At 36.0% G+C, this 25,720-nt stretch overlaps 1 protein-coding gene and 1 long non-coding RNA gene across 8 annotated transcripts in view; both read right to left on the bottom strand.

Annotated features, from left to right (window-relative positions):
* The window catches only part of MIPOL1 (mirror-image polydactyly 1), a 332,144-nt gene that overhangs the window by 134,816 nt on the left and 171,608 nt on the right, over positions 1-25,720 (bottom strand). The gene's annotated exons all lie outside the window — the stretch shown is intronic.
* On the bottom strand, positions 114-5,346 carry LOC123330695. The gene is made up of 2 exons (XR_006546750.2): positions 2,459-5,346; positions 114-1,005 (listed from the first exon to the last, which is right to left on the bottom strand). It is a non-coding gene; the product is annotated as an uncharacterized LOC123330695 (long non-coding RNA).

Consider the following 25,720-nt stretch of genomic DNA (forward strand, 5'->3'; position numbering starts at 1 on the left):
TAAGCTTGTCATGTCTGATCTCCAGTAACTGCCACATACTCTAATTAAACAAATAGAAATTATCATAGTCTCACTTATTTTAAAGGGAAAAGTATATATAAATTATTATTTAATTGATAAAATGTTGAAAAGCAGAAATTGAAACATTCCCCTAACCACACTTAACAATGTGAATCCTTCTGGAAAAAAAATTTCTTGGGGTGAAAGAACTGCTTGTTAGGAAATTATTTACTTAAACTCTCTCAGTTTTTAAGGTTATAAATAAAGGTTAGTGTCAGAACCAGAATTTGAGTACAGAATTCTTAACTACCTATTCAATAAACAATGCTGAGTTTATGCATTAACTACTTTGCCAACCTCTTCTCCAACTTTAAAGAAGCCATTATATCCTATTGGGATGACAATAAAGAACATAGTTTACTCCAATTTCTCTCTTTTTCTGTTCACTGTCATTTAAAGTTATTCTTTTTGTATTTTTAATTTTAGTGTATGATATTCAATTTTAAAGCCATAAGTAATTCAACATATTTATTTTGAAGCATTTGTCCATGAATTCAGACTATGGAGGCTCTATCTTTTCCACTGAATGAACTCTTAGAAGATACTACCTTGACCTTAAATTTGTTGCCAGTTAGATCCCATTAGATATCTGGCTCCCAGGACTTCTTGACCATACCTCTGAAAGTCATTTATACTGATACATATAAAACCACTGACCACCTCACTGGCTTCACTAAGAAATCTATTCATCATTAAATGAGATTTGCTTTTTTAGAAAACAGGTTAATCAAGCAGTAGTCACAGTCTTCAGAGAATATCCATTAAATTATTGATTTCCTGTCTATCACACCACTTGTTCTTGAAGTTATTTTCTCTGGAAAAAAATCTATATGCAAGGAAACACTTAAAGCATCAGCTGGAATGTGAGTTCCCTCCAAAACGTCCATTCTCCTTTTTCATGGCATGATACATTCCTTTCTCTAAGCTTGCTCTCTCTGGTACTACCTAAGAACATGAGCACACAGAGAAAATTAAATTCTTATTTAAACTCAAGAAGCAAACATTTCCCAAAATGACAGTGTTCTCCTCCTTTATAGATGAGTCGTAAACACTTTTCTACATGCCGCTGTTCTTCTACTTAGTTAGAATTTTAGTCAGCAGTATTTTGTTTATTTGTTCAGGATCATGTATGTTTTTTCACTATGTCTATAATACACTTCACCACCTGAACACCTGTTGAACTAAACTTAAACTTGTCTTGCCAGCAAAAAATTTTGAAATTATGCAATCTGCAATTCAGTCCATGGCAAGCACTTAGATAGAATTTCTTCTATACCTTCCAACATACCTAATGACAATTAAAGAACTGCCTGCATAGAAATACTGCCAACTGAAAAGTCGGTGAAGTGAGTTTAACCAAGGGAACTTGAGCAACATTTTAGCTAAGGAATTTTCTGATACTCAAATAAGTACCATGATCACTGTCTATCAGATTAACCTTAACATTAAGTTAAAAGGAAAATCAGTATGATTATGTAATCTCTAATTATTAAAAATAAAAACTTTATTCATTACAAAGTTTACACATATATAGACTATAAAGAAAACATAAGACTATGGAAAAGCCTATTGAAAAAATCAGCCATGATAACTGAAAAATATATTCTTACAAAGGAAAACAAGTTAATAAGCTACACTTCACATGGAAAATTTTAAGATATGAGAAAAGCAAATTTAAAAATATGTAAACATTAATCTATAACTAGCAAAAATTACAATGATAATACAAATATAAAGCTTTATAACTGAGGTTATATGGAATATATTTTTACTGAAATAGTTCATAGAGTACTAAAAATTTTCAAATAAAAGAAACGCTAAATTTATAAGTCTTTCATTTGTGAAACCATTTTACTCAGATCTCTATCACTAAGCCAGTAAATTTCCAGTTCATCTTAAAACTCAACAAGAAATAACTGAAGTTATCTGAATTAAAGGCAAAGTTTTTAAAAGACCAAACACATTTTAAAGAAAAACAGATGAAGTAAGATTTCATATATAAATTAAAAGTTTTCTTAAATACTTTAAGTTAACATACAGGCATTAAACACAGCAACTAAAGTTGTTAAGAAATGACAAAGGAAGAGAAATCACTAAACTGGACTTCACTTGTGTTAATCAATAAAAACATGAATTTAAACAAAAATTCTGTAAATGAATGTGGAATTATTTGGGAGTTGTGTTTAAGCATGTGAAAAGCATAAGAAAAGAGAATTCCCTGTTTCCTTTTGGATGCTGCAGACAACAGCAACACAGCCCAGGGCACGCTGCTGCGGATTTTAACTGTTGTATGGAACTACTCAAAATGCTTTTGATCCATTTTATCTTGCAAGTTAGCAAAGAAATGTTGCAATAAGAAACACCAACAAAGATCTGAAAAAGTTAAGCTCTGGATTACCATATTGTGTTCTCCTGCCATTCAATGCTTCATACAAAGGCAGTGGTGTTCAAAGTAAGGGGAAAAAAGTGGAGGGAGAGAGAAAAGAGAAACTGGTCTCAGAGAGTGCAAAGCACAAAGTAAATAATATTCCTCTACATCCCTTCTTTTTCACAGATTGGATGTTAAAAGAGTTGCAGCAATTAGGCTTTTGTTAATTACCAGCTGTTGAAACAGATGTGTTGACTATCCTTATTAGCCAACAGCTGGGTGAGAAGAACAATTGATGCTCCCTAAAACCAACAGCCAGCTGCTCTGCAGTAATTATCTCCAATTAATAATACAGGTGATAAAGGCAAAAAGCTCCTATCCCTCTGTTTCAATAACTTTGGTAGTTTCAATAACTATGGCTTTATCATTACACAGTGATAGAGAATACATTTATTACAACAAATAAGGCTGTATATTTGACTCCCATTAATTCTTAGGTAGTTTCCATGATGCAATTCCTGGAGAAGGAATCAGACAAGTGCTAAAAGTAGAAGCAGACATTCGACAGGCTTTTATTTATCATATTTCAAATGACAGTGCCAACTTACTTCTCCAGTACTAACAATAATAGCTAAGTACTTAAGTTCTTTGAAAAGGAGAAGCATAACTAAAATCTGTTCTTTTTGATTTCCAGGTGTTTTCACTGATCGTGTTTTATATTCAGTTCACTGAAGAAATATATTTCCTCTTGGTATGCCTAAATATCAGTGTCTCGTTCCCTCGCTTACATTTCCTAGGTGACGGGTAGAAGCAATTTCACCAAACCCAAAAGAATTTAATTCATAGCAGTAAACATTATTTTATGTACACAAAGATCAGCAAAGCAAACAACCAAGCAGGAAGACAAAACAGAAAACCCTGCTTTTATTTTGCCGTGATCATCTCATATGATATTCAAGTTTCTAATTGTGATGATGTTAAAAAAGAAAGATCACAATGGAGCATACTAATAAAAAAGGAATAATTATATGTATAAAGTTACTTTTCCTATTCTCCATTGTCAAATGTTCAATATCAAAATTTCACTTAAAAGTAAAACAAAGATTTAAACAAGCCAGGCATCCATCTCTGTCCTACAAAAGAGGTGTCTACAAGAATTTACAACCATATCTATTCACTAATTAGAGAACACTTAAAGGCACTGTCTTTCTGAAAACAAGGATTAGAGCAGGATGAATACACCCCTTTCACAAACCTTCCTCATGTCTCTGTTGGGTCATCATAAGCAGCTTGTTCCTCCAGCATTAAATAGAAAAGCCTACTGATTATCAGTTCTGAATGCCCTCAGTTAGGCATCAAGACAGTTAATAGGACAGAAACTTTAAAAAAAAAACATGTAAATAAATCACTTCACCAAAAAAGGCTGTAATAAAAAAAAATAATGAATAAAGGCAAACTTCCTACAGAAATATTTAGGTTTCCACTTGGGCACCCTGGCTTTCCAATATGAAAGATTGGAAGCTTACCACATTCCATAATCACAGTAACTTCAGTATTTATATAATTACAAACATGAGAGATAAATACATTACAAAAAAAAAAAAAAAAGAAAGATGGTCCATTTCTAGGAAACCAAATTCCCATGAGTGTTAGGACCCTTTCCCTCCGCACTAAGCTGGAAAACTGGAAAAGTACACAAGTGACATCATGATGCTCTTTCCTTTACAAACCATCACTTCTATACTGGAAAGGTGTTAACATTTTCTCTTCCCCAACTGAGTACAGATATTTTAGCCAGATATATCTATACATTCAACATATGTATATAAATTTATATAAGTAATAAAACATTTATTCTACCCCATCCTTGTGATGTGCTTTCATTTTGATAACTTGAGTTTTTCTTTGGTTCAAGTGTTCAGTTCAGCCGCTCAGTCGTGTCTGACTCTGTGACCCCATGGACTGCAGCACGCCAGGCCTCCCTGTCTATCACCGACTCCCAGAGTTTACTCAAACTCATGTCCATTGAGTCGGTGAGGCCATCCAACCACCTCATCCTCTGTCGACCCTTGGTTCAGGTGAGTTTTTGCCTGTTACTCTTTTGAATATGGTTTCCCTTACATCTACTCCTTTCATTTCTAAAAGTTACTCCTGTTTTCACACACTAGGTTTTGTCTAGCAGTTCACTCCAATTCTTCATTTTCTCCTTTTGTTCTTCCAGATCACTAGAATTTTGTCCTTGTTCATTCTGTTCAAATCTCCTATGCTATCTTTTTAAAAATGCAGGTCTATTTTGATCACTCCCTCAAAATATGCCTGACTAGCTATATGAAGTCTTATTTTCATTTTAAAATTTTCCTTTTGTACTAAAACAGCTTCAGTTGGAGCCAATAGGGTAAATGGAATATGGCCTTCCTCCATGAAGCAATCAAATTCTCTAAATGACACTCTCAAGCCTATTCATATTAGCTCATATGGGTTCCCTTTAGTACATTTGAAAACTAATGTATTTGGACGAGTAGTGATGAGCAAGATTGAGTAGTAAGTAGTTTTATCATTAGGTAGATTGGCAAGTTTCTCATAGTGCATGATCATGAGTTGGACAGAGATAGCTTCTTTCCAAGATAAGAGGACATACTAGAGCTCTGTCATTCAGGGCAGAAACAACTTTTATTCCACCACTTCTTTTCCTATCATCAATTCAAACTTTTAAAAGTTGTATGTTTTCCTTTTGTACAAATGGCAAATACTCTTTTTAAATCATAATATTTACTCCATAGGGAGTCAGTATTGATCCATCTGCTGCTGCTGCTAAGTCACTTCAGTCGTGTCTGACTCTGTGCGACCCCACAGACGGAAGCCCACCAGGCTCCACTGTCCCTGGGATTCTCCAGACAAGAACACTGGAGTGGGTTGCCATTTCCTTCTCCAATGCACGAAAGTGAAAAGTGAAAGAGAAGTTGCTCACTCGTGTCTGACTCTTAGCGACTCCATGGACTACAGCCTACCAGGCTCCTCCGTCCATGGGATTTTCCAGGCAGTCTTCACTAAACTTTGTCCTATCCTTATCAATGACCTCCAGTTCCAGTAATTTGAACTTATGAACTTTATTCATTGATGTGATCATCCAACTCACTGGAAACGACCCTGATACTGGGAGACTGAAGGCAGGAGAAGGGGATGACAGAGGATGAGATGGTTGGATGGTATCACCAGTTCAGTGGACATGAACTTGGGCAAACTTCAGGAGATGGTGAGGGACAGAGAGGCCTGGCACGCCGCAGTCCATGGGGTCACAAAGTCGAACATGATATGGCAACTGAACAACAACATCATTCATGAAATACTTCAATAGCCTCCAAGTTAGTCTTTCCTACCTTCCTATACCTGCCCTGCTGCTGCTGCTGCTAAGTTGCTTCAGTCATGTCCGACTCTGTGCGACCCCATAGACGGCAGCCCAACAGGCTCCACCTTCCCTGGGATTCTCCAGGCAAGAACACTGGAGTGGGTTGCCATTTCCTTCTCTAATGCATGAAAGTGAAAAGTGAAAGTGAAGTCGCTCAGTTGTGTCCGACTCTTAGCGACCCCACGGACTGTGGCCTACCAGGCTCCTCCGTCCATGGGATTCTCCAGGCAAGAGTACTGGAGCGGGTTGACATTGCCTTCTCCAATACCTGCCCTAGTTAATTCAATTAAAACCAGTGAGATTACTTTCCTCCAACTCTGATATTATCAAGTCATACATTTTATCACTCCTCCAGAAAATGGACTTCAGAGTTTGCCAAATTTTTAACAGACCAAGTACAATCTCCTTTGTGTCACTTTCAAGAGCTCACTGTCTGACATCAGAGTTGTCCACAGAGTGACCAACCATTTTGGGAAACCCCTCCATGTAATGTAAAATGTTCTGGTCTTTGGCAATGGGTATAGAAGTTTGGCAGGGGGAGTACAAACTCTTATGGTAGTCCATAAAATAGGGCTAAAAGCAATACTAGTTTTAGTATCTGATGGATACAGCAAAATTATCTGCCTGCTGCAATTGCTCTTTTTTCCTCTGGCCACTAACTTACAAGTGGTTCACAATCATGGATCGTTCATCACTGCATCCCTCCGAGTGATGCAACTTAAGTTCAACAAATATACACTGTCAGTGTTAAGAGTTAACAGTTCACCTCTGACTTTCTCTGTACACTAACTGTTGTGCTTTGTATCAAGACAGGGCTAGTTTAATGTTTACAACTGTGGATATTATGAACACGGTTTCTAAGAGTTTCAGATAATGAAAATGGGAATACTGACAAGACCAATGTCGGCATGACCCAGGTATCAAAAAAAATGAAGGCTAAATGACAGGACACATATACAGGTGGATTATGCAGATAAATAATCAAAACAATATACAGCAAAATACATGGAGAATGTGTGGTTGGGCATGCTGGAGAGGGAGACGTGAAAGTACATATGGAAAGTGAATCTCCCAAGTCTGGGGTGAAATAGGCATGTGTTTCTGAACCAATCAAAAAGGGTGTTTTTGTTTCTTCACATCACACCAATGATAATAAATTACACCAGGCTGCATTAGCCTGGGCAAACTACACAGAACAGACAAAAATTAGTTTTGTTTCCTTGACTGTTCTATGAAACTGAGTAAAATTATCTATTTTGGCTCAGAGGTTACAACTATGGATAAACAAAAAGGGATTTTGATAAAGAGTTGTGCTGGCCCCTTATAGTATACAGCTGACTCTGTCAGCACTTAAGAATAATAACATTTTTTAAAACATATCAAGCAATGTGCCGAATCAGAGCAACAAAAATCATTACCCTCTACCTATTAGGTATTTTCATTTGAAAAATGAGGTTTCAAATTGTTTTCTTGATTTCTATAAGGGTTTTAAACTGTAAAAAACATAAAACAAAAAATGTTGATATTGTGTCCAAATATACATTAGACTTTTCTCATTTATCTGGATATTAGGCCAACAGTGCAAATAAAACTTAGGCGGTTTCTTTTCTATAAATTTCTTACCAAAGAAAATGAAATGTCTTGCACAGCTTATATGTAATACTTCTAAGAAAGTGGTATTATCTGTTTACCTGTGATACTGAGGCTTTAATAATGAAAGTTTTTGTTCTACTTTTGACCCTCTCAAAACATGCAAAATTATTTAATGAGATATTTTTACTTTAAAAAATGGAGGTAGACAGCCTCCTCAGATATGTGCCTATGATGGCTATCATTGTTGCTCGTCATAGAAAAGACATTAAAAGGCTGGCCTACAATAAAATCATATTTTCAAAGTGCAGAACAAAAAGAATATCCTTCTGTGATTTGGAAACATAATGAGCATATTATATGCTTTTCTCTAAAACTGTTTGAAGATCACTGAGAAAACTATTAAGAAACCTAAGAAGGACGAATAGCCTACCTGAGTTGTTTGATGTTATGTGTAGGTTGTGAAAAATATGTATACAACCCCAAAACAAACAAAGACTTATTTTTTGGAATAAAACCGTTTTGGAACTCAAAAAAAGTCACCAGAAAGTGGCAGTATATTACTGAGCTGGCCAAAAAATTCATTTGGGTTTTTCTGTAAGATGCTATGGAAAAACCTGAATGAATTTTCTGATAGTAGTTTCCTAGGACTACTAGAATGAATTACCAGAGATTGGGTGAGTTAAAACCACAGGAATTTATTCTCTCACAGTCCTGAGGCCAGCAGTTCAAAATCAAGGTGTGGATAGGGTTGTTTCTTTCCAGAAACTCTATTTCATGCCTTTCTCCAGGCTTCTGGTGGTTGCTAGCAATCCTTACCATCCCTTAGCTTGTGTACACATCACTCCAATCTCTGTCTCTGTCATTACATGGTCCTCTTTGAAGTGTCTCCTGCGTTTGTGTCCAAATTTTCCTTTTATAAGGACACCAGTCATTAGATTAGGGTCCACCTTTACGCAGTATAATCTCATTTTAACTTGATTACATTTGTGAAGATTTCCAAATAAGGTCACATTTATAGGTACTAGGGATTAGAACTTAAAGATCTTATTAGGAAGACAAAATTCTACCCACATTAGACAGATAAGTTAACTTCTGTAGTAACTGAAAATTATTTGGATCCAATTTTGAATCCTTAAGTTCCAACTACCTCTGTGTCCAACTGATGCTGAAAAAGCCTTTGAGAAAATTCAACATCCATTCATAATAAAAACTCCATGGAAGGTCTTTGTTGTGATAAAGAGTATCTACAAAAAATCATAGCTAACAACATACTTAAAGATGAAAGACCGAATGCTTTTCCCCAAGATTGGGAATAAGGCAATGATGCCCTTCCTCACTTCTCTTATTCAGCACAGTGCTCAGAGTTCCAGTCAGCGCAATAAAGAAGAAAGAGGAAAGAAAAAGCATACATGGGTGAAAGGAAGACCTAGTAATGTCCCTATTTAGAGACAAATGATTGTCTATGTTGAAAATCCCAAGGAACTTTAAAACAACAATAACAACACTTGAACCAATAAGTGAATTCATGAAGGCTGCAGGAAACAAGACGAACAAATAGAAATAAACTGTATTTCTGTACACTGGTAACAAACAACTGGAAAAACAAAATTAAAAACAATATTACTTACAATATTGATCATTAATACTTAAGTGTAAATCTAATAAAGCTTGTACAGGATCTGTATGCTTAAAACTCGAACTGCTATTAAAGGAATGAAAGAAACATAAATAAATGAAGACACATATCCTATTCATGGATTGTAAGATTCACCATTGTAAAGAAGTCAATTATCTTTTAATTGATCTATAAGTCGATTCCTATCAAAATCTCAGCAGGATCTCTTGTAGAAGTAGATAAGCTGATTTAAACATTTATACAAGGGAATGAAAGTAGAATAAAATAATAATGAAAATAAAGTTGGAGTAATCAAACTATTTAACTATAAGACTTCCTATAAAGCCACAGAAATCAAGACAGACTGGTATTGGTGAAGGAATAGATAGATCAACAGAACAGACTGGTTTAGCCCATAAGTGGAGTCACACTAATGTGGTTAATTTTTTTCTTGATAAAGGTGCAAAGCAGTTCAACAGAGATAGTAGAGTCCTTTAACAAGTGGTTTTGGAACAACTGAACATCCATATGCAAAAAAAAAAAAGACTTCCACCTGAGTATCCTTGTTACACAAATAAAATGAATGTCTAAATGTAAAACTACATAACTTTTAGAAGAATGCAGAATATCTTCATGACCTAGGGATATAGAGTTCTTAGGATGATGCCAAAAATAAAATCCATTGATGAAACAATTAACTCAATAATTAATTCACTAATAATTGAATTCAAAAAAAATAAAAATATTTGTCCCACAAAAACACTAAAAAATACCTAATAGATCAAAATTCCATCCATCAAATGGTTCCCACAACTGATTACATATGAGAATCACCTGGAGAAGTTTTTAAAAACACAAATTTTCAGGTCCCATCATAGACCCACTGAATCAGATCCTCTGACGAAGGGGTTTAGAACCTGTACTTTTAAAAAAACTCTAGAGGTAATTTTCGTACACAGCTGATCCAAAGACTATCATTTAGAAACAGCTGTTATAACAAGACAATACAGGAAATAAAGGCTTGCTAGCATAGCAAATGGAATAGTTCTTAATACAGAAGGAGGGAGGTCACTTCCTCTGAGAAAGCAAATAAGGATGAAGTAGACAGATCATACTTACTAGATCCATTTTCTCTGTGAAGCTTATCTCTGCAAGCTTATCTTCTCAGAGAGACAGGGGAAGAGCATCAGAGTAAGATCTCCAAAAGAACAGTAGAAGTTAAAAATGGTTGCTGTAAGAGATCATGCTGAAAGAACTGCTAGGAGGCACTGAAAAGTAAGGCTGAAGATAAAGCCACCGTCACAGCAATAGACTCAACTGGGTAATTACTTTTTCTTCCTAAGGTAAAATCCTAAGAATATTTGCTTCTGGCCTTTTAGCTATTCTAATAAATATTTTAAGTATATCACTTTCCCTTCTATGGACTGAGTTGCAGTGGTCTCTATCATCCCCTTCTGACCTCCCACTGTGTGTATATTATATTGTTAACTATATGGTTCATCTTCTATATCATTTCTGATTCGTTTGTTCTATTAATTACTGAGAAAGATGTGCTAAAATCTACCACGTGATTTAAGTTTACCTAGTTCTTTCTGTTTCATCTATTTTCGCCATATATATTCTTAAACTAGTACTACAGCATATAGATTTAGAATTGCTATATCTTCTTTATATTTATCAGTGTTCAGTTCAGTTCAGTTCAGTCACTCAGTCGTGTCCAACTCTTTGCTACCCCATGGACTGCAGCACGCCAGGCCTCCCTGTCCATCGCCAACTCCCAGAGTTTACTCAAACTCATGTCTATTGAGTTGGTGATGCCATCCAACTATCTTATCCTCTGTTGTTCCCTTCTCTTCCTGCCTTCAATCCTTCCCAGCATCAGGCTCTTTTCAAATGAGTCAGTTCTTCACATCAGGTGGCCAAAGTATTGGAGTTTCAGCTTCAGCAACAGTCCTTCCAATGAATATTCAGGACTGATGTCCTTTAGGATGGAAAGTTGGATCTCTTTGCCATCCAAGGGACTCTCAAGAGTCTTCTCCAACACCACAGTTCAAAAGCATCAATTCGTTGGCGCTCAGCTTTCTTTATAGTCCAACTCTCACATCCGTACATGACTACTGGAAAAACGACAGCTTTGACTAGATGGACCTTTGTTGGCAAAGTCATGTCTCTACTTTTTAATATTCTGTCTAGGTTGGTAATAACTTTTCTTTCAAGGACTAAGCATCTTTAAATTTCATGGCTGCAGTCACCATCTGCAGTGACTATGGAGCACAGAAAAATAAAGTCTCTCATTGTTTCCACTGTTTGCCCATCTATTTGCCATGAAGTGATGGGACCGGATGGCATGATCTTCATTTTCTGAATGTTGAGTTTTAAGCCAACTTTTCATTCTCCTCTTTCATTTTCATCAAGAAGATCTTTAGTTCTTCGCTTTCTGCATTAAGGGTGGAGCCATCTGCATATCTGAGGTTATTGATATTTCTCTGGGCAATCTTGATTCCAGCTTGTGCTTCTTCCAGCCCAGCCTTTCTCATGATGTACTCTGCATAGAAGTTAAATAAGCAGGGTGACAATATACAGCCTTGATGTACTCCTTTCCCAATTTGGAAACCGTCTGTTGTTCCATGTCCAGTTCTAACTGTTGCTTCCTGACCTGCATACAGATTTCTCAGGAGGCAGTCCAGGTGGTCTGGTATTCCCATCTCTTTCAGAATTTTCCACAGTTTGTTGTGATCCACACAGTCAAAGGTTTTGGCGTAGTCCATAAAGCAGAAATAGATGTTTTTCTCGAACTCTCTTGCTTTTTCAATGATCCAGCGGATGTTAGCAATTTATTCTCTGGTTCCTCTGCCTTTTCTAAATCCAGCTTGAACATCTGGAAGTTCACGGTTCACATATTGCTGAAGCCTGGCTTGGAGAATTTTGAGCATCACTTTGCTAGCATGTGAGATGAGTGAAATTGTGTGGGAGTTTGAGCATTCTTTGGCATTGCCTTTCTTTGGGATTGGAATGAAAACTGACCTTTTCCAGTCCTGTGGCCACTGCTAAGTTTTCCAGATTTGCTGGCATATTGAGTGCAGCACTTTCACAGCATCATCTTTTAGGATTTGAAATAGCTCAACTGGAATTCCATCACCTCCACTAGCTTTGTTTGTACTGATGCTTCCTAAGGTCCACTTGACTTCGCATTCCAGGATGTCTGGCTCTAGGTGAGTGATCACACCATCGTGATTATCTGAGTCATGGAGATCTTTTTTGTATAATTTTTCTGTGTATTCTTGCCACCTCTTCTTAATATCTTCTGCTTCAGTTAGATCCATACCATTTCTGTCCTTTATTGTGCCCATCTTTGCATGAAATGTTCCCATGGTATCTCCAATTTTCTTGAAGAGATCTCTAGTCTTTCTCATTTTACTGTTTTCCTCTATTTCTTTGCATTGATCACTGAGGAAGGCTTTCTTTTCTCTCCTTGCTATTCCTTGGAACTCTGCATTCAAATGGGTATATCTTTCCTTTTCTCCTTTTACTTTCACTTCTCTTCTTTTCCACAGCTATTTGTAAGGCCTCCTGAGAGAACCATTTTGCCTTTCTGGCATTTCTTTTTCTTGGGGATGGTCTTGATCACTGCCTCCTGTATAATGTCATGAACCTCATCCATAGTTCTTCAGGCACTCTATCAGGTCTAATCCCTTAAATCTATTTGGCACTTCCACTGTATAATCATAAGGGATTTGATTTAGGTCATACCTGAATGGTCTAGTGGTTTTCCCTACTTCCTTCAATTTAAGTCTGAATTTGGCGATAAGGAGTCTGAGCCACAGTCACCTCCTGGTCTTCTTTTTGCTGACTGTATAGAGCTCCTCCATCTTACACTGCAAAGAATATAATCAATCTGACTTCGGTATTGACTATCTGGTAATGTCCACGTGTAGAGTCTTCTCTTGTGTTGATGGAAGAGGGTGTTTGCTATGACCAGTATGTTCTCTTGGCAAAACACTACTAGTCTTTGCCCTACTTCATTCTGTACTCAAGGCCAAATTTGCCTGTTATTCCAGGTATCTCTTGACTTCCTACTTTTGTATTCCAGTCCCCTGTAATGCAAAGGACATCTTTCTTGGGTGTTAGTTCTACAAGGCCTTGTAGGTCTTCATAGAACCATTCAGCTTCAGCTTCTTCAAGCCTGTGCCCCAACCAGTAATGCTGAAGAAGCTGAAGTTGAATGGTTCTATGAAGACCTACAAGATCTTCTAGAACTAAAACCCAAAAAAGTGATTATTGTGCTACTGAATGTTTTGCCTTGGAAGCAACAGAGATCATTCTGTCGGTTTTGAGACTGCATCCTAGTACTGCATTTCAGAGTCTTTTGCTGACTATGATGGCTACTCCATTTCTTCTAAAGGATTCTTGCCCACAATACTAGATATAATGGTCATCTGAGTCAAATTCACCCATTCCAGTCCATTTTAGTTTGCTGATTCCTAAAATGTTGATGTTTACTCTTGCCATCTCCTATTTGACCAATTCCAATTTACCTTGATTCATGGACCTAACATTCCAGGTTCCTATGTAATATTGCTCTTTACAGCATTGGACTTTACTTCCATCACCAGTCACATCCACAACTGGGTGCTGTTTTTGCTTAGGGTCCATCTCTTCATTCTTTCTGGAGTTATTTCTCCACTGATCTCCAGTAGCATACTGGGCACCTACTGATCTGGGGAGTTCATCTTTCAGTGTCCTATCTTTTTGCCTTTTCATACTGTTCATGGGGTTTTCAAGGCAAGAATAGTGAAGTGGTTTGCCATTCCTTTCTCCAGTACACCATGTTTTATCAGTGTTCAGTTCAGTTCAGTTGCTCAGTCGTGTCCGACTCTTTGTGACCCCATGAATCTCAGCACACCAGGCCTCCCAGTCCATCACCAACTCCCGGAGTTGACTCAGACTCATGTCCATCGAGTTAGTGATGCCATCCAGCCATGTCATCCTCTGTCGTCCCCTTCTCCTCCTGCCCCCAATCCCTCCCAGCATCAGAGTCTTTTCCAAAGAGTCAACTCTTTCCATGAAGTGGCCAAAGTACTGGAGTTTCAGCTTTAGCATCATTCCTTCCAAAGAACACCCAGGGCTGATCTCCTTCAGAATAGACTGGTTGGATCTCCTTGCAGTCCAAAGGACTCTAAAGAGTCTTCTCCAACACCACAGTTCAAAAGCATCAATTCTTCGGCGCTCAGCTTTCTTCACACTCCAACTCTCACATCCATACATGACCACAGGGAAAACCATAGCCTTGACTAGATGGACCTTTGTTGGCAAAGTAATGTCTCTGCTTTTGAATATACTATCTAAGTTGGTCATAACTTTCCTTCCAAGGAGTAAGCGTCTTTTAATTTCATGGCTGAAGTCACCATCTGCAGTGATTTTAGAGCCCAGAAAAATAAAGTCTGACACTGTTTCCACTGTTTCCCCATCTATTTCCCATGAAGTGATGGGACTGGATGCCATGATCTTCGTTTTCTGAATGTGGAGCTTTAAGCCAACTTTTTCACTCTCCACTTTCACTTTCATCAAGAGGCTTTTGAGTTCCTCTTCACTTTCTGCCATAAGGGTGGTGTCGTCTGCATATCTGAGGTTATTGATATTCCTCTCGGCAATCTTGATTCCAGCTTGTGCTTCTTCCAGCCCAGGCTTTCTCATGATGTTCTCTGCATAGAAGTTAAATAAGCAGGGTGACAATATACAGCCTTGACGTACTCCTTTTCCTATTTGGAACCAGTCTGTTGTTCCATGTCCAGTTCTAACTGTTGCTTCCTGACCTGCATACAGATTTCTCAAGAGGCAGGTCAGGTGGTCTGGTATTCCCATCTCTTGAAGAATTTTCCACAGTTTATTGTGATCCACACAGTCAAAGGATTTGGCATAGTCAATAAAGCAGAAATAGATCTTTTTCTGTAACTCTCCTGCTTTTTCGATGATCCAGTGGATGTTGGCAATTTGATCTCTGGTTCCTCTGCAGTGTTAGGTATCATTTATTTCTAATATAATGCAGAATAATCTGTTTATCTGCATTCTCCTTCATTTTCTTTTTTTGAATACTTTAATCACGGCTATTATAATTTTTCCAACTTATCTCTCTCCTTCCCCCTTAACCCATGGTAATCCTAAGTTTGTTTTCTACATCTGGATCTCTATTTGGATCTTCTGCTCATTTTTTGATTGGGTTGTTTGTTTTTGTTTTTTTGATATTGAGCTGCATGGGCTGTGTATATATATCTTGGAGATTAATCCCTCGTCAGTTGCTTTGTTTGCAAATATTTTCTCCCATTCTGAGGTTTGCCTTTTTGTTTATGTTTTCTTTTGCTGTGCAAAAGCTTTTAAGTTAAATTAGGTCCCATTTGTTTATTTTTGTTTTTATTTTCATTACTCTAGGAGATGGGCTGAAAAAGATCTTGCTTTGATTTATATCAAAGAGTATTCTGCCTGTTTTCCTTTAATAGTATCCAGTATTACATTTAAGTCTTTAATCTATTTGGAGTTTATTTCTTCTAATTTCATTCTTTTACATGGAGCTGTTCAGTTTTTCTAGCATCACTTATTGAAGAGATTGTCTTTTCTCCATTGTATATTCTTGACTCCTTTGTCATAGATTAGGGGACCACAGGTGTGTAGGTTTATCTCGCGAGTTTTCTATCCTGTTCCATTGACCCATATTTTTTTTTTTGTTGGTACTGGCACCATACTGTTTTGATTACTGTAGATTTGTAGTATAGTCTGAAATCAGCGAGCCTGAGTCTTCCAGCTCCATTTTTCTTTTTCAAGATTGTTTTAGCTGTTTGGGGTCTTGTGTTTCCATACAAATTGTAAAATGTTTTGCTCTAATTCTGTGAAAGATGTTACTTGTAATTTTATGGTGATTGCATTGCTATTATTATAAAGCCCTTGTACATCTAACTCCAATATCTGGATCAGCTATATATCTGAATGGAAATATCTTTGATCTAATCAAAGTGATCAGATCAATTTTGAGTTGGTTTATATTGGAAGGAATGATGCTAAAGCTGAAACTCCAGTACTTTGGCCATCTCGTGTCAAGAGTTGACTTATTGGAAAAGACTCTAATGCAGGGAGGGATTGGGGGCAGGAGAAGAAGGGGACGACAGAGGATGAGATGGCTGGATGGCATCACTGACTCGATGGATGTGAGTCTAGGTGAACTCTGGGAGTTGGTGATGGACAGGGAGGCCTGGTGTGCTGCGATTCATGGGGTTGCAGAGTTGGACATGACTGAGCGACTGATCTGATCTAATATGCATTTCTTTGGATTTTGGTCATGTAGTCTCATCTTTTTGTGTGCCTAGTAATTATCACAGAAGTGCCTGCCATTATCTATAAAATAATGGTAGAGATTCCAGACATTTTTCTGGAGATTCAGCCTTATTTATGCCAGGCAGATGGAGTAGGAGGTGATCACATTAATTCAAACAAGAACTGTTCTATGTAAATGCCAGTTTGTAGCCTCTGGTTCTTATAAAACAACTGTGAAGCCCATTTTTATTTTCAGAGACTTTTTATTTATGTTTTTAATCTCTTAATCTGTACAGTATCAGATGTCTTGAGTTCAGTTCAGTTGCTCAGTTGTGTCCAACTCTTTGCGACCCCATGAATTGCAGCATGCCAGGCCTCCCTGTCCATCACCAACTCCCGGAGTTCACCCAAACTCATGTGCATCGAGTCGGTGATGCCATCCAGCCATCTCATCCTTTGTCATCCCCTTCTCCTCCTGCCCCCAATCCTCCCCTGGAAAAGACCCAGCATCAAGGTCTTTTCCAACGAGTCAGCTCTTCACAACAGTTGGCCAAAGTATTGGAGTTTCAGCCTCAGCATCAGTCCCTGCAATGAACACCCAGGACTGGTCTCCTTTAGGATGGACTAGTTGGATCTCCCTGTAGTCCAAGGGACTCTCAAGAGTCTTCTCCAACACCACAGTTCAAAAGCATCAATTCTTCAGTGGTCAGTCTTCTTCACAGTCCAACTCTCACATCCATACATGACCACTGGAAAAACCATAGCCTTGACTAGACGGACCTTTGTTGGCAAAGTAATGTCTCTGCTTTTGAATATGCTATCTAAGTTGGTCATAACTTTCCTTCCAAGGAGTAAGCGTCTTTTAATTTCATGGCTGCGGTCACCATCTGCAGTGATTTTGGAGCCCCAAAATTTAAAGTCTGACACTGTTTCCCCATCTATTTCCCATGAAGTGATGGAACCAGATGCCATGATCTTAGTTTTCTGAATGTGGAGCTTTAAGCCAACTTTTTCACTCTCCACTTTCACTTTCATCAAGAGGCTTTTGAGTTCCTCTTCACTTTCTGCCATAAGGGTGGTGTCATCTGCATATCTGAGGTTATTGATATTTCTCCCAGCAATCTTGATTCCAGATTGTGCTTCTTCCAGCCCAGGCTTTCTCATGATGTACTCTGCATAGAAGTTAAATAAGCAGGGTGACAATATACAGCCTTGACGTACTCCTTTTCCTATTTGGAACCAGTCTGTTGTTCCATGTCCAGTTCTAACTGTTGCTTCCTGACCTACATATAGGTTTCTCAAGAGGCAGGTAAGGTGGTCTGGTATTTCCATTTCTTTCAGAATTTTCCACAGTTTATTGTGATCCACACAGTCAAAGGCTTTGGCATAGTCAAAAGATGTCCTGAAGACACTACTAAATGTATGCTTGAGTCCCTCCTTCCCTCAACATCACCACCGAAAATCTGCTTGTTTTTCTGAGTCCTACCAATCACACTCCATGAGTACAAAGCTGGAATTTTCATATTTCTACCTGAAAATAATGAACAAATGCATACAGGTTAAAAGTGACTGAAGAAATCAGTTTTCTTTTAGATTTTTTGCTACCACTATCTTGACCACTTTAGTTCTCATTTTCCTGGCAGTTCTTTTTTCCCTTGAAATTATTATTTTTTTTCAGTTGTTCTTGAAAGGAGTGCTGGGATGCTGCAAACCACTCGATCACACTCAGAAGCAGAGTTAAAGCCTTTTATTTTATAACACACAGTATTTTTGTGAATAAATAACTCTCAAGAATAAAAAATCAAGGGTCAAAAGACAGAACAGAGAAAATATACTATAAAAATAAATGAAAAAAAGAATAATGACCTAGATTTCTAAGCTGTCAATGCTCCAATTAAAAAAACACAGATATAGCCCACGTAAATCATGTGATCAGCCTCAATAGGTATGTGTGTATATGCATAAATATATTAATGTAAACACACATGTGCTGTGCTGTTCTTAGTCCTTCAGTCATGTCCAACTCTTTGCGACCTCATGGACTGTAGCCCACCAGGCTCCTCTGTTCATGGGGATTCTCCAGGCAAGAATCCTGGAGTAGGTTGCCATACCCTCCTCCAGGGGATCTTTCCAACACAGGGATCCAACCCAGGTCTCCTGCATTGCAGATTCTTTACCAGCTAAGCTACTAGGGAAGCCCCTTACTACAGTAAGCAAATATACTAATACATTTTTGAAAGATAGTTAACACTGGTGGAACAAAACGATTTAAGATGCTTAGTGACTCAGCTTTTAAATAAAAACACAACTCTCCAATATTGCTGATTAAATCAAGTTTTATTTTTACTGATATTACTAAGTTTTTGGCCATACCCCACAGCTTGCAGAACTTCCCTAACCAGGAATCAAACTTGTGCCTCCTGCATTGGGAGTGAGAGTCGTAACCACTGGATCACCAGGGAAGTCTTCAGGTTTTATTTTTAATTCTAAGAAGTGAGTCCAACAAAGTTTCTTCAGGTGTTACATAGTTTCATAGTTGTTACTTAATGATTTTCCTGATCATTGATTCAGTATTTTTTCTCTTCACGTTTACTTCAAAATTGAACATGAGATAATGTGTAATTCTCCAAATTATATTATATATTTGCATAGTTGTAAGCCATATCTCTGGCTTTCATTTCAATTGTCTTAATTTCTCTATTAAGTCTCATTTAATTTTTAGAAATCTTTTGGATCTTAAAGTTTTCCCATTTCCCCTTTAAAATTATATTGGAAAATATTAGTTATAGAGAAATATGAATTTTAAAACACCCAATGCTTTATAATAAAAACATTCTAAACACAGGACTGATAGCTTAAGATTCAGGAAAAATGCTGTGTATATATATATATATATACATATATATATAGAGAGAGAGAGGGAGGGAGAGAGAGAATTGTGGTCTTAACAACTAGGGACGTTGGAAATGTGCTTGAGACAGATACACATATAAAGTTTTTATTAAAGAATTGTAAATCTTATATAATACAAAGAGTGGCTATACATGAATTACGCTGAAACTTACGTCAGAGACAGGTAACTACTATCTAACAAGAACTGCCACCAAGACAAACTGACACACCCAATGGAAATCCTGTATCAAGTTTCAGGAGTTAAGTTAAGCAATTTGAGAGTTTCTGGAAACAAATGTACTTACAGCACTAAGAGAATCTTTTTTCCCTTTTACTTCCTTATCAGTAGTCACAGAAAAGAATAAAAATAAAAGATTTTAAATAAAATTATCCTTTCTCTCAGCAGTTTTATCTGACCAAAACAGTTTTCCTGATCTAGGTAAAACCATACACAATACAGTATTATTATAAATCATTATTAAAATATTTCAGTTATTTGTCATATAACTCACCAACTCAATGAACATGAATTAGAGCAAACTCTGGGAGATAGTGGAGGACAGAGGAGCCTGGCATGCTGCAGTCAACCCTGCCTGTGCTGGGTCACAGAGTCAGACACAAGTTAGCGACTGAACACATAACTTAACGCCACTTAAAATAACGCTGCTGCTTTTCCTCTGTTTCAAGCATTTTAAATTACCTCTTTCTGGATTCTTTCATATTTAACAACTCAATTATTAGTTATTTCCCTCAAGTTTTCATTATCTTTCAGGTGATACACACTATTACATGTATTCCTTTAGTATACTGTCTACAGCTAAGCATTAGCCACCTAGAGGGATGCCTACCCTTTTGAAGTACAATATCATTTTTTTTTTTTTTTGCAGCTTTTATGTGATGATATTAGTTGACTTATCTTTCACTAAAGTAATAGGTATATTGTCAACTGCTTATATCTATAAAAATGAGGCAATTACCACTTTTATTTTATCATTTTCCTGAGGTACTGGGATTAGGACATTAACATGTAGCCATCATAAGATTTGGAGTATATCATTAAAATACTATTTATATTTAAAGCTGGTAAAATCAATGTCTGCTTTATGTTTTTCAATTTCTAACATAGTGATTTGTACTAAGTACTTAATACTTTTCTGACTGTGATTCTCTGATATTCTGGGTTAACAACTGTCTATACCACTATCTAGAGAAAATAAGACCTAGAATAAGGTTCTTATCCAGGGGCACATGGATGGGGTTGGGTGAGAAATAAACTTGAACCTATATGCAAATTTCTGTGCATGAGTATTTTTCAAGGGAAAAGATTCAAAACTGGCATTGGCTTCTCAAAAGGGTTTAAGTACATAAAATGTTAAAAACCAGTTATATGGAGAAACAAAGAACACCTATCTCCTACCAAAAGACAAAATTATTTCCTTTATACACTACTGAGGCTTGATATTAACTGTAATATCATGGAAATGTCTTGATACTACAATTAAGAAGTTGAATATTATAGGAATGCATCACAGAGTATATGATATCTGATAATTAAGTTTGAAAACAAAAAATTACTGAAACAAACAATTCAGTAAAAACTAAACTCTGTTAAACTAAATTCTCATAGTTAAGAATATCTCAATTGGAGAATAATAAAGGTTATACAATATGTAGATGTCATTTGAAATACTACAAAATTATAAGAAATGTACAAAATCATTTAAAAAGCACATGTTCCTAAACTGGAAACAGTGACCAGCTAGGAAATGATGGGCAAATTGAAACATCAAACTATATTCAAACCACTAAAGATAAAAACAAAATAATGTAACACACATTAGGCCACATTCATTTCTCTCCAAAAAAGTATTTTCATGAACTTCTTTAAATTGTGAATGGAAATACAACTGTATAATATACTGAAGACTTTTTTGCCAACCTTTATCAATCAGTGAACAAAAAGCAAAACGTATCTATAAAAACAAATGGCTTTGATACAGTATAATCTATACATTATATAGATTATAAATCATGCATTATCTGATGGACATCTGTAAGTATATGAAGGGATAAAATATATAAAATAAGAGAAGTAAATGCCAGCAACAGAACATCGAAGTATAAAGTTTAGTTCTGTGTCTGCATTATAAAAAACCCTAGCCATCATGAAGGCCTGTGCCATTCTTAGGCCACTTTCAGGCAGACTCTGAAAAGCTCTAAAGTAAACACAGGTGTTTTAAAACGAGAGCTGCTGTCATGGACAACCACAAACACCCTTAACTCTGATGTGGCAACGCCTCTTTCCCGCCCTCTGTTTTTTAAAGCAATGCCCGAAAAGAAAATGTCAAATGTTTCACCTTTCAACACCTCAAAATAAGTTAGAGCTTAAAGTATTGTTTTGCAAATCTCTAGCAAATAGATCATTTTTTCACTACTTTTAAATGTAGCCAATTAAACATTACTTGCATAAAATAAAAATAAAATTTCATAAAGAATGATCACCCTTCCTCACTTTAAACCACTTCGCTACCATCATATTTCAGAGTACTTTAGTTTCTGAGAGCAAGATCTTTTGTTTGACCACATTAGAGAGTTTGTTCTGTTGTATAATTTTACAGAAAGTATGTGACCTTCTGTAAGGATTAACAGACAAATCAGAAATAAATAAGAATCTTTAAAAAAAAAACAGTCAAGTATCTTTGGTACAAGGAAAGATTTTTCTTAAGAAATATTCAAAGCTTAAAAATCTGTAATTCTCTTTTAGAAAATTGTCTTAATGGATATCTAAAAAGGGTAGATATTGTTTATAGAGAAAAACAGAAAGGAAAATAATTTCCAAACCGCTGTAGATATGGAACTCTTATTCATAAAAGAAATAAATTTTCTAACACTGAAATATTTAGTATTAAAAGTCCCCCCATAATTGTATAAAAGAGACCCCAAAGCAAAGATAACACATTAAGAATTGATTAGCGACTACATAACTACTGAATATAAAAATTAAGTGAATGCATTTTTACATTTTACCATAATCATCAAGAAATAGGTGCTCTTAAAAGAGTGGCCAAGTTTCTATCAGTTTCCAAATAAATCCTGGAGGTTACTTTGAGAGGTTTCGTTCTACTCTAGAAGTAGATATTCCACATATAGTTCTTTTCTTCAACTCATATTAGAACTCTCTGTGAAATCATACTTGTATACTTGAGTATTTATAATAAAACACTAGTAGTTTCTCATTGCCCTAACAGAGAGATAGCTGCCTTTCAAAATGACAAGAAAATGATAAAACAAAAAGTAATCAATGGGAAAAAAATTAAGAATAAATAACACTTTTAAAATCAGTAACTACATTTTTTAAAAATGTCCTGATACTTTATAATTTTTTTATTACCTTTTTTCACAATTTAAAGAACTATATTAGAGCAGCATGATAATGGTTAATCAGAGGCAATCAACTGTAAATGAGAGAAAAGCAAACAAACTTTTCCATTTTGTTCAGATGCACCCATGCATTGCTTCATCTCACATGTGAAGGACATTATATAGTATTAAGGGACAAAATAATATTAAGTTGTGACATAAACCAACAAAGTAAAGAAATTTAGAATTATGTTTGACAGTTCTGAACTGAGTCCATGGTACTTTGGTATTACAACACATTCATGATATCTACAGGCACAAAGGAGCAAGGAAAGGGCACTGTGTCAGCCTTAGAAGTTAATTTCCTTGCTTTTGTTGGTTTATATTACCATCTAATATTACGTAAACAATCTGTTTCTAGGCAATTTATTTTTTCCATGATGAGCTGAGCTCATTTGGACGCTACCTTCCAGCATATAAAAATCCAGTTTAATAGCAACAGCACAAAAGCCCACAATGGACTACTATTTAAAAATCAATTTACAAAAATATAAGATAAATGATATCCCCTAACTGGAAAGAATACAATTATTTATATTTTACACACTTTCAAAAGGTAAAGGTAATTGACACAACATAATTTATTAAAAAATGATATACCTTAGAATACTTTAGGTTTATTAATAATTATCTCTTGGTCTTTATAAAGTAAATTGACTACTTGAAAACTTATAAATCTAGATAAATTCAACATAAGTGACAACTATCAGAAGATAGGTTCCAGAATCTTTTAAGAATAATAAGTAAATTTTTTAAGAGGGAACACAGAGTTAAAAGCTGATCACCACATAATGAAACAAAATATACAGGGGACAAATGTACTTTTTGATCACTGTAATCATGACTCCATTTCATTATCCTCTTATTATAATAAAAATGAATTGCTGTTCTATCTTTAAATGAGTAATTATGTATCAAAATTCAAATTTAAAAACTAGCACTTTTACCAAGAAGGACAGAAAAGCTCATATATAGTCAGAGTAAAATGCACAAAAATGATTCTGGACTTAATATAGTGAGTATCAAAAGAAGTAAAGATTTAACAAAATAGTTATAAACTACAAATAATACTGGAAGTAGGACACTAGATTACATCGGAAAGACTTCTATGGAATATATAAAATCACACTGCATGATTTTGTGAAATTATTAAGGAAACAGAAATTAAAGAAAATATACATCATTCAAATATAGTTATGGTTGTGCAATATTCAAAGTTAATATTTTCTAAAGAAAGGGTTACAAGTTTTCAAAACTTCTGAAGCTGCTATTTATCTAAAAATACTCAAGAGTTTTTCAAGACTATGAAATATATATTAAAACACATATTTAATATGAATATAAGAGAAAAAAATGTTGGTGGTATATTTTGTATTGTATTCAACTTTAAACACTAAGCAATAAATTATGGATCTTTTAAATGTGTCTATGAGGCACTAGGCAAGAGTGATTCTTCAAGATGCTTTTTTTTTGTTTCAGTTAAAATTAAAATCCATGCTGTCTAATCCTTGGAGCCAATTTGTAATTAAGGGGATTTGATGAGAGACCAGGCGCTGAATTAATGATAAAATTTAATATCTGTTTTAATGCATCAACATAACAGAAAAACTAGCCAACACTGAACAACACAATAAAGTTATTTTGATATAGAAGACATACTGTAGCTATGTCAATTTATATAAAATGTTAGTTTTTAAAATATTAGTAATAAGTTAAATATGCCAACATTCTGTAGATGCATTACACTAAAAACTATGTGTCTAAAAACCACTCAAGCCAAAAATGCTAATACAATAACGATTTGCTTGGTACAGAAAGCTACACTGTTAAAAATACTTTTATTGAGAATTGTATGTAATCTCTCATGAAGGACTTCACTGCTTTCCAGCATCACGTCTGAAATTAGAAACAACTTCCTCAGTAGCCAGAGTATATTAATTGTATTTGATAATTTAATGTTTATATATATATATATATATATATATTCTAGTTTAGAAAGAACATGTAACACTAAAAATCCATCAAATTAAATTTCACAGTATTTAAAAAACCATCTGGATTTTTCACTACACTTTTCACAGTATTACTACACTGCAATTCACAAGAGAATCTAATAAGTCATTCATTTCAAATCACTATTAGGTACAATCTTGTGTAGAATTTGATTGCTGGAAATGCAAAAACTGAAACAGAAAAATTTTAGTTGGCCAGCAGTCTCTCTGTAGTCTCATCTAGCTTATCCCTAAAATACCAAAAAACACATTTATAAAAGATATAAGACTGATAATGCCACAGAAACACTGATACCAGCCCAATCCTGAAATCAATTAGAAAATTAAACAGAACTAACATTAAACAAGAGCAGAAGAGGGCAACAGAGTATGAGATGGTTGGATGGCATCACTGACAATGGACATGCTGCTGCTGCTGCTAAGTCGCTTCAGTCGTGTCCGACTCTGTGCAACCCCATAGACGGTAGCCCACCAGGCTCCTCCGTCCCTGGGATTCTCCAGGCAAGAATACTGGAGTGGATTGCCATTGCCTTCTCCAATGCATGAAAGTGAGAAATGAAAGTGAAGTTGCTCAGTCGTGTCCGACTCCTAGCAACCCCATGGACTGCAGCCCACCAGACTCCTCCATCCATGGGACTTTCCAGGCAAGAGTACTGGAGTGGGGTGCCATTGCCTTCTCCTCAATGGACATGAGTTTGAGCAAATTCAGGGAGAAGATGAAGGAATGGGAGCCTAGCATGCTGCAGTTTATGGGGTTGCAAAGAGTCAGACACGACTTAGGGACTGACCAACAATGAACAACAACATTAAAACACACAATTGGTAGAAAACAAATACTATCTTCAGAAATAAAGAAATCCACAGGCATAAGAGAAGGTTGGGGAAATATTTTGTCCCTAGTTTATGTCCAAACACCAAGTCTATGACAGTAAGTTTTCAAACACCATATAAGATATTCCAATTCAGCATGCTTTATGTCAGGCCCAGATTTAAATAACAACCATTCTTCTTATGATTCTGATACACGCCTCTGTTATGAACCTATACTCAGT

This window comes from Bubalus bubalis, chromosome 20 (assembly GCF_019923935.1).
Source record: "Bubalus bubalis isolate 160015118507 breed Murrah chromosome 20, NDDB_SH_1, whole genome shotgun sequence".
NCBI lineage: Eukaryota > Metazoa > Chordata > Mammalia > Artiodactyla > Bovidae > Bubalus > Bubalus bubalis.